General features: G+C 48.8%; 1 pseudogene; it reads right to left on the reverse strand.

Moving 5' to 3' along the window:
- Window positions 1–12,334, reverse strand: part of LOC135572488 (ephrin type-A receptor 6-like) — a 270,050-nt pseudogene that overhangs the window by 44,119 nt on the left and 213,597 nt on the right.

The following is a 12,334-nucleotide window of genomic DNA, read 5'->3' on the forward strand; positions in this document are numbered from 1 at the left end:
CTGGTTAAATAAAGGTGTTCTCAACTGGCCTCCCTGGTTAAATAAAGGTGTTCTCAACTGGCCCTACCTGGTTAAATAAAGGTGTTCTCAACTGGCCTACCTGGTTAAATAAAGGTGTTCTCAACTGGCCTACCTGGTTAAATAAAGGTGTTCTCAACTAGCCTACCTGGTTAAATAAAGGTGTTCTCAACTAGCCTACCTGGTTAAATAAAGGTGTTCTCAACTAGCCTACCTGGTTAAATAAAGGTGTTCTCAACTAGCCTACCTGGTTAAATAAAGGTGTTCTCAACTGGCCTACCTGGTTAAATAAAGGTGTTCTCAACTGGCCTACCTGGTTAAATAAAGGTGTTCTCAACTGGCCCTCCCTGGTTAAATAAAGGTGTTCTCAACTGGCCTCCCTGGTTAAATAAAGGTGTTCTCAACTGGCCCTACCTGGTTAAATAAAGGTGTTCTCAACTGGCCTACCTGGTTAAATAAAGGTGTTCTCAACTGGCCTACCTGGTTAAATAAAGGTGTTCTCAACTGGCCCTACCTGGTTAAATAAAGGTGAAATAAAATAAATAAAAAAAACACACACTGAGACACACACACACTGAGACACACACACACTGAGACACACACACACTGAGACACACACACACTGAGACACACACACACTGAGACACACACACACACACACTGAGACACACACACACTGAGACACACACACACTGAGACACACACACACACACTGAGACACACACACACTGAGACACACACACACTGAGACACACACACACTGAGACACACACACTGAGACACACACACACACACTGAGACACACACACACACTGAGACACACACACACTGAGACACACACACACTGAGACACACACACACACTGAGACACACACACACACTGAGACACACACACACACTGAGACACACACACACTGAGACACACACACACTGAGACACACACACACTGAGACACACACACACTGAGACACACACACACTGAGACACACACACACACTGAGACACACACACACTGAGACACACACACACTGAGACACACACACACTGAGACAAGCACACACTGAGATACACTGAGACAAGCACACAACTTAGTACTACACACACTGAGACACACACACACACACTGAGACAAGCACACACACTGAGACAAGCACACAACTTAGTACTACACACACTGAGACACACTGTGACACACACACACACTGAGACAAGCACACAACTTAGTACTACACACACTGAGACACACTGAGACAAGCACACAACTGAGTACTGCACACACTGAGATACACACACACTGAGATACACACACACTGAGATACACACACTGAGATACACACACACTGAGATACACACACTGAGATACACACACTGAGATACACACACACTGAGATACACACACACACTGAGACTGAGTAACACACAAACAAGTACACACTGAAACACACACACACACACACACACACACGCTTGCGCGTCCTCACACTCGTCCCCGGTGGAGAAGTGAACCGTGTTGCTGTAAGCGCTGAAGCCCGCGGCGGTGCGAGCGCGCACGTGGAACACGTACACAGTGGAGGGCTTGAGACCGGTCACCACGACGCCCAGGGCCTTGGTACGGGTCGATGAGTAGCCCGACTGTTCCTGTTCCTGGTGAGGACACGCCCACAATGACATCACTTACAACAGGGTGGGAGCAAAATAAGGCATGCAGTAGCCCCCCTCCAGGAGCGCTGGTTAACAGAGACCTTTATATCCAGTAGCCCCCCTAGAGGAGCCCTGGTTAACAGAGACCTTTATAGCCAGTAGCCCCCCTAGAGGAGCGCTGGTTAACAGAGACCTTTATATCCAGTAGCCCCCCTGGTTAACAGAGACCTTTATATCCAGTAGCCCCCCTAGAGGAGCGCTGGTTAACAGAGACCTTTATAGCCAGTAGCCCCCCTCCAGGAGCGCTGGTTAACAGAGACCTTTATAGCCAGTAGCCCCCCTAGAGGAGCGCTGGTTAACAGAGACCTTTATATCCAGTAGCCCCCCTAGAGGAGCGCTGGTTAACAGAGACCTTTATATCCAGTAGCCCCCCTAGTGGAGCCCTGGTTAACAGAGACCTTTATATCCAGTAGCCCCCCTAGAGGAGCGCTGGTTAACAGAGACCTTTATATCCAGTAGCCCCCCTAGAGGAGCGCTGGTTAACAGAGACCTTTATATCCAGTAGCCCCCCTCCAGGAGCCCTGGTTAACAGAGACCTTTATATCCAGTAGCCCCCCTGGTTAACAGAGACCTTTATATCAAGTAGCCCCCCTAGAGGAGCGCTGGTTAACAGAGACCTTTATATCCAGTAGCCCCCCTGGTTAACAGAGACCTTTATATCCAGTAGCCCCCCTAGAGGAGCGCTGGTTAACAGAGACCTTTATATCCAGTAGCCCCCCTAGAGGAGCGCTGGTTAACAGAGACCTTTATATCCAGTAGCCCCCCTAGAGGAGCGCTGCTTAACAGAGACCTTTATATCCAGTAGCCCCCCTAGAGGAGTGCTGGTTAACAGAGACCTTTATATCCAGTAGCCCCCCTAGAGGAGCCCTGGTTAACAGAGACCTTTATATCCAGTAGCCCCCCTGGTTAACAGAGACCTTTATATCCAGTAGCCCCCCTAGAGGAGTGCTGGTTAACAGAGACCTTTATATCCAGTAGCCCCCCTAGAGGAGCGCTGGTTAACAGAGACCTTTATATCCAGTAGCCCCCCTGGTTAACAGAGACCTTTATAGCCAGTAGCCCCCCTAGAGGAGCGCTGGTTAACAGAGACCTTTATATCCAGTAGCCCCCCTCTAGGAGCCCTGGTTAACAGAGACCTTTATATCCAGTAGCCCCCCTCCAGGAGCCCTGGTTAACAGAGACCTTTATATCCAGTAGCCCCCCTAGAGGAGCGCTGGTTAACAGAGACCTTTATATCCAGTAGCCCCCCTGGTTAACAGAGACCTTTATATCCAGTAGCCCCCCTGGTTAACAGAGACCTTTATATCCAGTAGCCCCCCTAGAGGAGCACTGGTTAACAGAGACCTTTATATCCAGTAGCCCCCCTGGTTAACAGAGACCTTTATATCCAGTAGCCCCCCTAGAGGAGCACTGGTTAACAGAGACCTTTATATCCAGTAGCCCCCCTAGAGGAGCGCTGGTTAACAGAGACCTGTATATCCAGGAGCCCCCCTGGTTAACAGAGACCTTTATATCCAGTAGCCCCCCTAGAGGAGCGCTGGTTAACAGAGACCTTTATATCCAGTAGCCCCCCTGGTTAACAGAGACCTTTATATCCAGTAGCCCCCCTCCAGGAGCCCTGGTTAACAGAGACCTTTATATCCAGTAGCCCCCCTGGTTAACAGAGACCTTTATATCCAGTAGCCCCCCTAGAGGAGCGCTGGTTAACAGAGACCTTTATATCCAATGTGACTTATTTATCCAGGTAAGTTGACTGAGGACACATTCTCGCCAGACAATAGTTACAGGGGAGAGGAGGAGGGGATGAATGAGCCAATTGGAAGCTGGGGATGATTAGGTGACCGTGATGGTTTGAGGGCCAGATTGGGAATTTAGCCAGGACACCGGGGGTTAACACCCCTACTCTTACGATAAGTGCCATGGGATCTTTAATGACCTAAGAGAGTCAGGACACCCGTTTGACGTCCCATCCGAAAGACAGAACCCTACACAGGGCACCAATCACTGCCCTGGGGCATTGGGATATTTTTTTTAGACCAGAGGAAAGAGTGCCTCCTACTGGCCCTCCAACACCACTTCCAGCAGCATCTGGTCTCCCATCCAGGGACCGACCAGGACCAACCCTGCTTAGCTTCAGAAGCAAGCCAGCAGTGGTATGTAGGGTGGTATGCTGCTGACCAGGACCAACCCTGCTTAGCTTCAGAAGCAAGCCAGCAGTGGTTTGCAGGGTGGTCTGCTGCTGACCAGGACCAACCCTGCTGAGCTTCAGAAGCAAGCCAGCAGTGGTATGTAGGGTGGTATGTTGCTGACCAGGACCAACCCTGCATGGCTTCAGAAGCAAGCCAGCAGTGGTATGTAGGGTGGTATGCTGCTGACCAGGACCAACCCTGCTTAGCTTCAGAAGCAAGCCAGCAGTGGTATGTAGGGTGGTATGTTGCTGACCAGGACCAACCCTGCATGGCTTCAGAAGCAAGCCAGCAGTTGTATGTAGGGTGGTATGCTGCTGACCAGGACCAACCCTGCTTAGCTTCAGAAGCAAGCCAGCAGTGGTATGTAGGGTGGTATGTTGCTGACCAGGACCAACCCTGCATGGCTTCAGAAGCAAGCCAGCAGTGGTATGTAGGGTGGTATGTTGCTGACCAGGACCAACCCTGCTTAGCTTCAGAAGCAAGCCAGCAGTGGTATGCAGGGTGGTATGCTGCTGACCAGGACCAACCCTGCTTAGCTTCAGAAGCAAGCCAGCAGTGGTATGCAGGGTGGTATGCTGCTGACCAGGACCAACCCTGCTTAGCTTCAGAATCAGCAGTGGTATGCAGGGTGGTCTGCTGCTGACCAGGACCAACCCTGCTTAGCTTCAGAAGCAAGCCAGCAGTGGTATGTAGGGTGGTATGCTGCTGACCAGGACCAACCCTGCTTAGCTTCAGAAGCAAGCCAGCAGTGGTATGCAGGGTGGTATGCTGCTGACCAGGACCTACCCTGCTTAGCTTCAGAAGCAAACCAGCAGTGGTATGCAGGGTGGTATGCTGCTGACCAGGACCGACCCTGCTTAGCTTCAGAAGCAAGCCAGCAGTGGTATGTAGGGTGGTATGCTGCTGACCAGGACCAACCCTGCTTAGCTTCAGAAGCAAGCCAGCAGTGGTATGCTGCTGGCAATACAGTGAGTGTATACATTTTAGTATGTGAGCCTTGTGGGAATCGAACCGACAACCCTTTTTGCATTGCTCTATACAACTAAAGTGTTCCATAAATGTGGTCTATGGGACTGTACCTTATCGTAGTACTTGATCTCATAGTCCAGTATGACGTTAGGCTGCTGTTCCACCTCCGTCCAGGAGAGGGCGATACTGTTGTCAGACGCCCAGTCCTTCCTCACCACGCCAACCAGAGAAGGACCTGGAGAAACACGTTCACAGGCCTGGGTCAAATACACTGTGTTAAAATACTTCCAAATACTCATCAGTGGTTTGGGACCAGGGGGAGAAACGACGGACGCCCTCAATTCAGAATACAGGTCACCCCCCCAGTAAATGAAATTCAGAATACAGGTCCCCCCCCAGTAAATGAGATTCAGAATACAGGTCCCCCAGTAAATGAGATTCAGAATACAGGTCCCCCAGTAAATGAGATTCAGAATACAGGTCCCCCCCAGTAAATGAGATTCAGAATACAGGTCCCCCCCAGTAAATGAGATTCAGAATACAGGTCCCCCAGTAAATGAGATTCAGAATACAGGTCCCCCCAGTAAATGAGATTCAGAATACAGGTCCCCCAGTAAATGACATTCAGAATACAGGTCCCCCCCCAGTAAATGACATTCAGAATACAGGTTCCCCCAGTAAATGACATTCAGAATACAGGTTCCCCCTCCCAGTAAATGACATTCAGAATACAGGTTCCCCCCCAGTAAATGACATTCAGAATACAGGTTCCCCCAGTAAATGACATTCAGAATACAGGTCCCCCCCAGTAAATGACATTCAGAATACAGGTCCCCCCCCTGTAAATGACATTCAGAATACAGGCCCCCCCCATTCAGAATACAGGTCCCCCAGTAAATGACATTCAGAATACAGGTCCCCCCAGTAAATGACATTCAGAATACAGGTCCCCCCCAGTAAATGACATTCAGAATACAGCCCCCCCATTCAGAATACAGGCCCCCCAGTAAATGACATTCAGAATACAGGTCCCCCCCCAGTAAATGACATTCAGAATACAGGTCCCCCCCAGTAAATGACGTTCAGAATACAGGTCCCCCCCAGTAAATGACATTCAGAATACAGGTTCCCCCCCCCCAGTAAATGACATTCAGAATACAGGTTCCCCCCCAGTAAATGACATTCAGAATACAGGTTCCCCCAGTAAATGACATTCAGAATACAGGTTCCCCCAGTAAATGACATTCAGAATACAGGTCCCCCCCAGTAAATGACATTCAGAATACAGGCCCCCCCAGTAAATGACATTCAGAATACAGGTCCCCCCCCAGTAAATGACATTCAGAATACAGGTCCCCCCCAGTAAATGACATTCAGAATACAGGTCCCCCCCAGTAAATGACATTCAGAATACAGGCCCCCCAGTAAATGACATTCAGAATACAGGCCCCCAGTAAATGACATTCAGAATACAGGTCCCCCCCCAGTAAATGACATTCAGAATACAGGTCCCCCCAGTAAATGACATTCAGAATACAGGTCCCCCCCAGTAAATGACATTCAGAATACAGGTCCCCCCCAGTAAATGACATTCAGAATACAGGTCCCCCCCCAGTAAATGACATTCAGAATACAGGTCCCCCCCCAGTAAATGACATTCAGAATACAGGCCCCCCAGTAAATGACATTCAGAATACAGGTCCCCCCCCCAGTAAATGACATTCAGAATACAGGTCCCCCCAGTAAATGACATTCAGAATACAGGTCCCCCCCAGTAAATGAGATTCAGAATACAGGTCCCCCCCAGTAAATGACATTCAGAATACAGGTCCCCCCCAGTAAATGACATTCAGAATACAGGCTCCCCCCCAGTAAATGACATTCAGAATACAGGTCCCCCCAGTAAATGACATTCAGAATACAGGTCCCCCCCAGTAAATGACATTCAGAATACAGGCTCCCCCCCCAGTAAATGACATTCAGAATACAGGTCCCCCCCAGTAAATGACATTCAGAATACAGGTCCCCCAGTAAATGAGATAATGTCAATCTTCGTGGTCAATATTCATGTACAAATGTTGTTGTTTTTTAAAGACAATCCTGGAACCAATCATTTCCTCTATTCCACCAGCTGTATGTCCTGGAAACGGTTATGTTTTAAAGACAATCCTGGTACCAATCATTTCCTCTATTCCACCAGCTGTATGTCCTGGAAACGGTTATGTTTTAAAGACAATCCTGGAACCAATCATTTCATTCCACCAGCTGTATGTCCTGGAAACGGTTATGTTTTAAAGACAATCCTGGAACCAATCGTTTCCTCTATTCCACCAGCTGTATGTCCTGGAAACGGTTATGTTTTAAAGACAATCCTGGTACCAATCATTTCCTCTATTCCACCAGCTGTATGTCCTGGAAACGGTTATGTTTTAAAGACAATCCTGGAACCAATCATTTCCTCTATTCCACCAGCTGTATGTCCTGGAAACGGTTATGTTTTAAAGACAATCCTGGAACCAATCATTTCCTCTATTCCACCAGCTGTATGTCCTGGAAACGGTTATGTTTTAAAGACAATCCTGGAACCAATCGTTTCCTCTATTCCACCAGCTGTATGTCCTGGAAACGGTTATGTTTTAAAGACAATCCTGGTACCAATCATTTCCTCTATTCCACCAGCTGTATGTCCTGGAAACGGTTATGTTTTAAAGACAATCCTGGTACCAATCGTTTCCTCTATTCCACCAGCTGTATGTCCTGGAAACGGTTATGTTTTAAAGACAATCCTGGAACCAATCGTTTCCTCTATTCCACCAGCTGTATGTCCTGGAAACGGTTATGTTTTAAAGACAATCCTGGAACCAATCGTTTCCTCTATTCCACCAGCTGTATGTCCTGGAAACGGTTATGTTTTAAAGACAATCCTGGAACCAATCGTTTCCTCTATTCCACCAGCTGTATGTCCTGGAAACGGTTATTTTTAAAGACAATCCTGGAACCAATCATTTCCTCTATTCCACCAGCTGTATGTCCTGGAAACGGTTATGTTTTAAAGACAATCCTGGTACCAATCATTTCCTCTATTCCACCAGCTGTATGTCCTGGAAACGGTTATGTTTTAAAGACAATCCTGGTACCAATCATTTCCTCTATTCCACCAGCTGTATGTCCTGGAAACGGTTATGTTTTAAAGACAATCCTGGTACCAATCATTTCCTCTATTCCACCAGCTGTATGTCCTGAAACGGTTATGTTTTAAAGACAATCCTGGTACCAATCATTTCCTCTATTCCACCAGCTGTATGTCCTGGAAACGGTTATGTTTTAAAGACAATCCTGGAACCAATCATTTCCTCTATTCCACCAGCTGTATGTCCTGGAAACGGTTATGTTTTAAAGACAATCCTGGAACCAATCATTTCCTCTATTCCATCAGCTGTATGTCCTGGAAACGGTTATGTTTTAAAGACAATCCTGGTACCAATCATTTCCTCTATTCCACCAGCTGTATGTCCTGGAAACGGTTATGTTTTAAAGACAATCCTGGAACCAATCATTTCCTCTATTCCACCAGCTGTATGTCCTGGAAACGGTTATGTTTTAAAGACAATCCTGGAACCAATCGTTTCCTCTATTCCACCAGATGTATGTCCTGGAAACGGTTATGTTTTCAAATCGGTCACAGAAGAAGTTATGAGGATTATATAGTTGGTACTGGCAGCCTGCAGTACCCCGGTTGGCCTTCAAGTCGAGATAGTCAACGAGAGGGGGCAGCACTGAGCTAGTCTGCAACATCTCTTCCTGGAGTAGATCAAACTGCGCATGTCGATGTCTACTTAATTCTCCCCCCATAAGACACCATCTTAACAAGCTAAAACCGACTTATTTGGGGGAGGTTCAGCATGGTCCTGTCTGTACTGTGTCTGGGGGTCAGCATGGTCCTGTCAGTACTGTGTCGGGGGGTCAGCATGGTCCTGTCAGTACTGTGTCGGGGGGGAGTCAGCATGGTCCTGTCTGTACTGTGTCTGGGGGTTCAGCATGGTCCTGTCAGTACTGTGTCTGGGGGGTCAGCATGGTCCTGTCTGTACTGTGTCTGGGGGGTCAGCATGGTCCTGTCAGTACTGTGTCTGGGGGAGGGGGGGGGGGATCAGCATGGTCCTGTCTGTACTGTGTCTGGGGGGGGTGGGTCAGCATGGTCCTGTCAGTACTGTGTCTGGGGGTCAGCATGGTCCTGTCAGTACTGTGTCTGGGGGGTCAGCATGGTCCTGTCTGTACTGTGTCTGGGGGTCAGCATGGTCCTGTCAGTACTGTGTCTGGGGGGGGGGGTCAGCATGGTCCTGTCTGTACTGTGTCTGGGGGTGTCAGCATGGTCCTGTCAGTACTGTGTCTGGGGGGGGGGGTCAGCATGGTCCTGTCAGTACTGTGTCTGGGGGTCAGCATGGTCCTGTCTGTACTGTGTCTGGGGGGTCAGCATGGTCCTGTCAGTACTGTGTCTGGAGGGGGGTGGCGTCAGCATGGTCCTGTCAGTACTGTGTCTGGGGGGGGCATGGGCCTGTCTAGGGGGATCAGCATGGTCCTGTCTGTACTGTGTCTGGGGGGTCAGCATGGTCCTGTCAGTACTGTGTCTGGGGGGGGGGGGGCGGCATGGTCCTGTCTAGGGGGATCAGCATGGTCCTGTCAGTACTGTGTCTGGGGGGGGGTCAGCATGGTCCTGTCTAGGGGGTCAGCATGGTCCTGTCGGTACTGTGTCGGGGGGATCAGCATGGTCAGTACTGTGTCTGGGGGTCAGCATGGTCCTGTCTAGGGGGGTCAGCATGGTCCTGTCAGTACTGTGTCTGGGGGAGGGGGTCAGCATGGTCCTGTCAGTACTGTGTCTGGGGGGGGGGGGGGGGGGGGGGATCAGCATGGTCCTGTCTGTACTGTGTCTGGGGGGGGAGGGGGGTCAATATGGTCCTGTCAGTACTGTGTCTGGGGAGGGAGGGATCAGTGTCAGTCTGTCTATAATACAGACTGCTGCTCCATCAGGGTCAGTCTGTCTACAATGCAGACTGCTGCTCCATCAGTGTCAGTCAATCTACAATACAGACTGCTGCTCCATCAGTGTCAGTCTGTCTACAATACAGACTGCTGCTCCATCAGTGTCAGTATGTCTACAATACAGACTGCTGCTCCATCAGTGTCAGTCTGTCTACAATACAGTCTGCTGCTCCATCAGTGTCAGTCTGTCTACAATACAGACTGCTGCTCCATCAGTGTCAGTCTGTCTATAATACAGACTGCTGCTCCATCAGTGTCAGTCTGTCTACAATACAGACTGCTGCTCCATCAGTGTCAGTATGTCTACAATACAGTCTGCTGCTCCATCAGTGTCAGTCTGTCTACAATACAGACTGCTGCTCCATCAGTGTCAGTCTGTCTACAATACAGACTGCTGCTCCATCAGTGTCAGTCTGTCTATAATACAGACTGCTGCTCCATCAGTGTCAGTCTGTCTACAATACAGACTGCTGCTCCATCAGTGTCAGTCTGTCTATAATACAGACTGCTGCTCCATCAGTGTCAGTCTGTCTACAATACAGACTGCTGCTCCATCAGTGTCAGTCTGTCTACAATACAGACTGCTGCTCCATCAGTGTCAGTCTGTCTACAATACAGACTGCTGCTCCATCAGTGTCAGTCTGTCTATAATACAGACTGCTGCTCCATCAGTGTCAGTCTGTCTATAATACAGACTGCTGCTCCATCAGTGTCAGTCTGTCTACAATACAGACTGCTGCTCCATCAGTGTCAGTATGTCTATAATACAGACTGCTGCTCCATCAGTGTCAATCTGTCTACAATACAGACTGCTGCTCCATCAGTGTCAGTCTGTCTACAATACAGACTGCTGCTCCATCAGTGTCAGTCTGTCTACAATACAGACTGCTGCTCCATCAGTGTCAGTCTGTCTACAATACAGACTGCTGCTCCATCAGTGTCAGTCTGTCTATAATACAGACTGCTGCTCCATCAGTGTCAGTCTGTCTATAATACAGACTGCTGCTCCATCAGTGTCAGTCTGTCTACAATACAGACTGCTGCTCCATCAGTGTCAGTATGTCTATAATACAGACTGCTGCTCCATCAGTGTCAATCTGTCTACAATACAGACTGCTGCTCCATCAGTGTCAGTCTGTCTACAATACAGACTGCTGCTCCATCAGTGTCAGTCTGTCTACAATACAGACTGCTGCTCCATCAGTGTCAGTCTGTCTATAATACAGACTGCTGCTCCATCAGTGTCAGTCTGTCTATAATACAGACTGCTGCTCCATCAGTGTCAGTCTGTCTATAATACAGACTGCTGCTCCATCAGTGTCAGTCTGTCTACAATACAGACTGCTGCTCCATCAGTGTCAGTCTGTCTATAATACAGACTGCTGCTCCATCAGTGTCAGTCTGTCTACAATACAGACTGCTGCTCCATCAGTGTCAGTCTTGCTACTCTGATGATGGGAGCCAGAAACATAATTGATGTGTCTATAGCTGAGTTATATATAATTGTTGATTCCTGAGAGAGGGCCAACAGCTTTACACCAAATGGAACACTATTCCCTCCATAGTGCACTACTTTAGACCAAATGGCACCCTATTCCCTACACAGTGCACTACTTTAAACCAAATGGCACCCTATTCCCTCCATAGTGCACTACTTTAAACCAAATGGAACACTATTCCCTCCATAGTGCACTACTTTAGACCAAATGACACCCTATCCCCTACACAGTGCACTACTTTAAACCAAATGGCACCCTATTCCCTCCATAGTGCACTACTTTAAACCAAATGGAACACTATTCCCTCCATAGTGCACTACTTTAGACCAAATGGCACCCTATCCCCTACACAGTGCACTACTTTAGACCAAATGACACCCTATCCCCTACACAGTGCACTACTTTAGACCAAATGGCACCCTATCCCCTACACAGTGCACTACTTTAGACCAAATGGCACCATATCCCCTACACAGTGCACTACTTTAGACCAAATGGCACCCTATCCCCTACACAGTGCACTACTTTAGACCAAATGACACCCTATCCCCTACACAGTGCACTACTTTAGACCAAATGACACCCTATCCCCTACACAGTGCACTACTTTAGACCAGGGAAGTGCACTACCTAAAGGCCAAGTGTCGAACTCATTCCACGGAGGGCCGAGTGCCTGAGTGTATCGATCCACCCACAACCAGGTAAGGAACTCCCCTCACCTGGTTGTCTCAGTAAGGAACTCCCTCACCTGGTTGTCTAGGTCTCAGTAAGGAACTCCCTCACCTGGTTGTCTCAGTAAGGAACTCCCTCACCTGGTTGTCTCAGTAAGGAACTCCCTCACCTGGTTGTCTAGGTCTCAGTAAGGAACTCCCCTCACCTGGTTGTCTCAGTAAAGAACTCCCCTCACCTGGATGTCTAGGT

The sequence above is a fragment of the Oncorhynchus nerka genome, linkage group LG2 (genome assembly GCF_034236695.1).
Source record: "Oncorhynchus nerka isolate Pitt River linkage group LG2, Oner_Uvic_2.0, whole genome shotgun sequence".
NCBI classification, from domain to species: Eukaryota; Metazoa; Chordata; class Actinopteri; order Salmoniformes; family Salmonidae; genus Oncorhynchus; species Oncorhynchus nerka.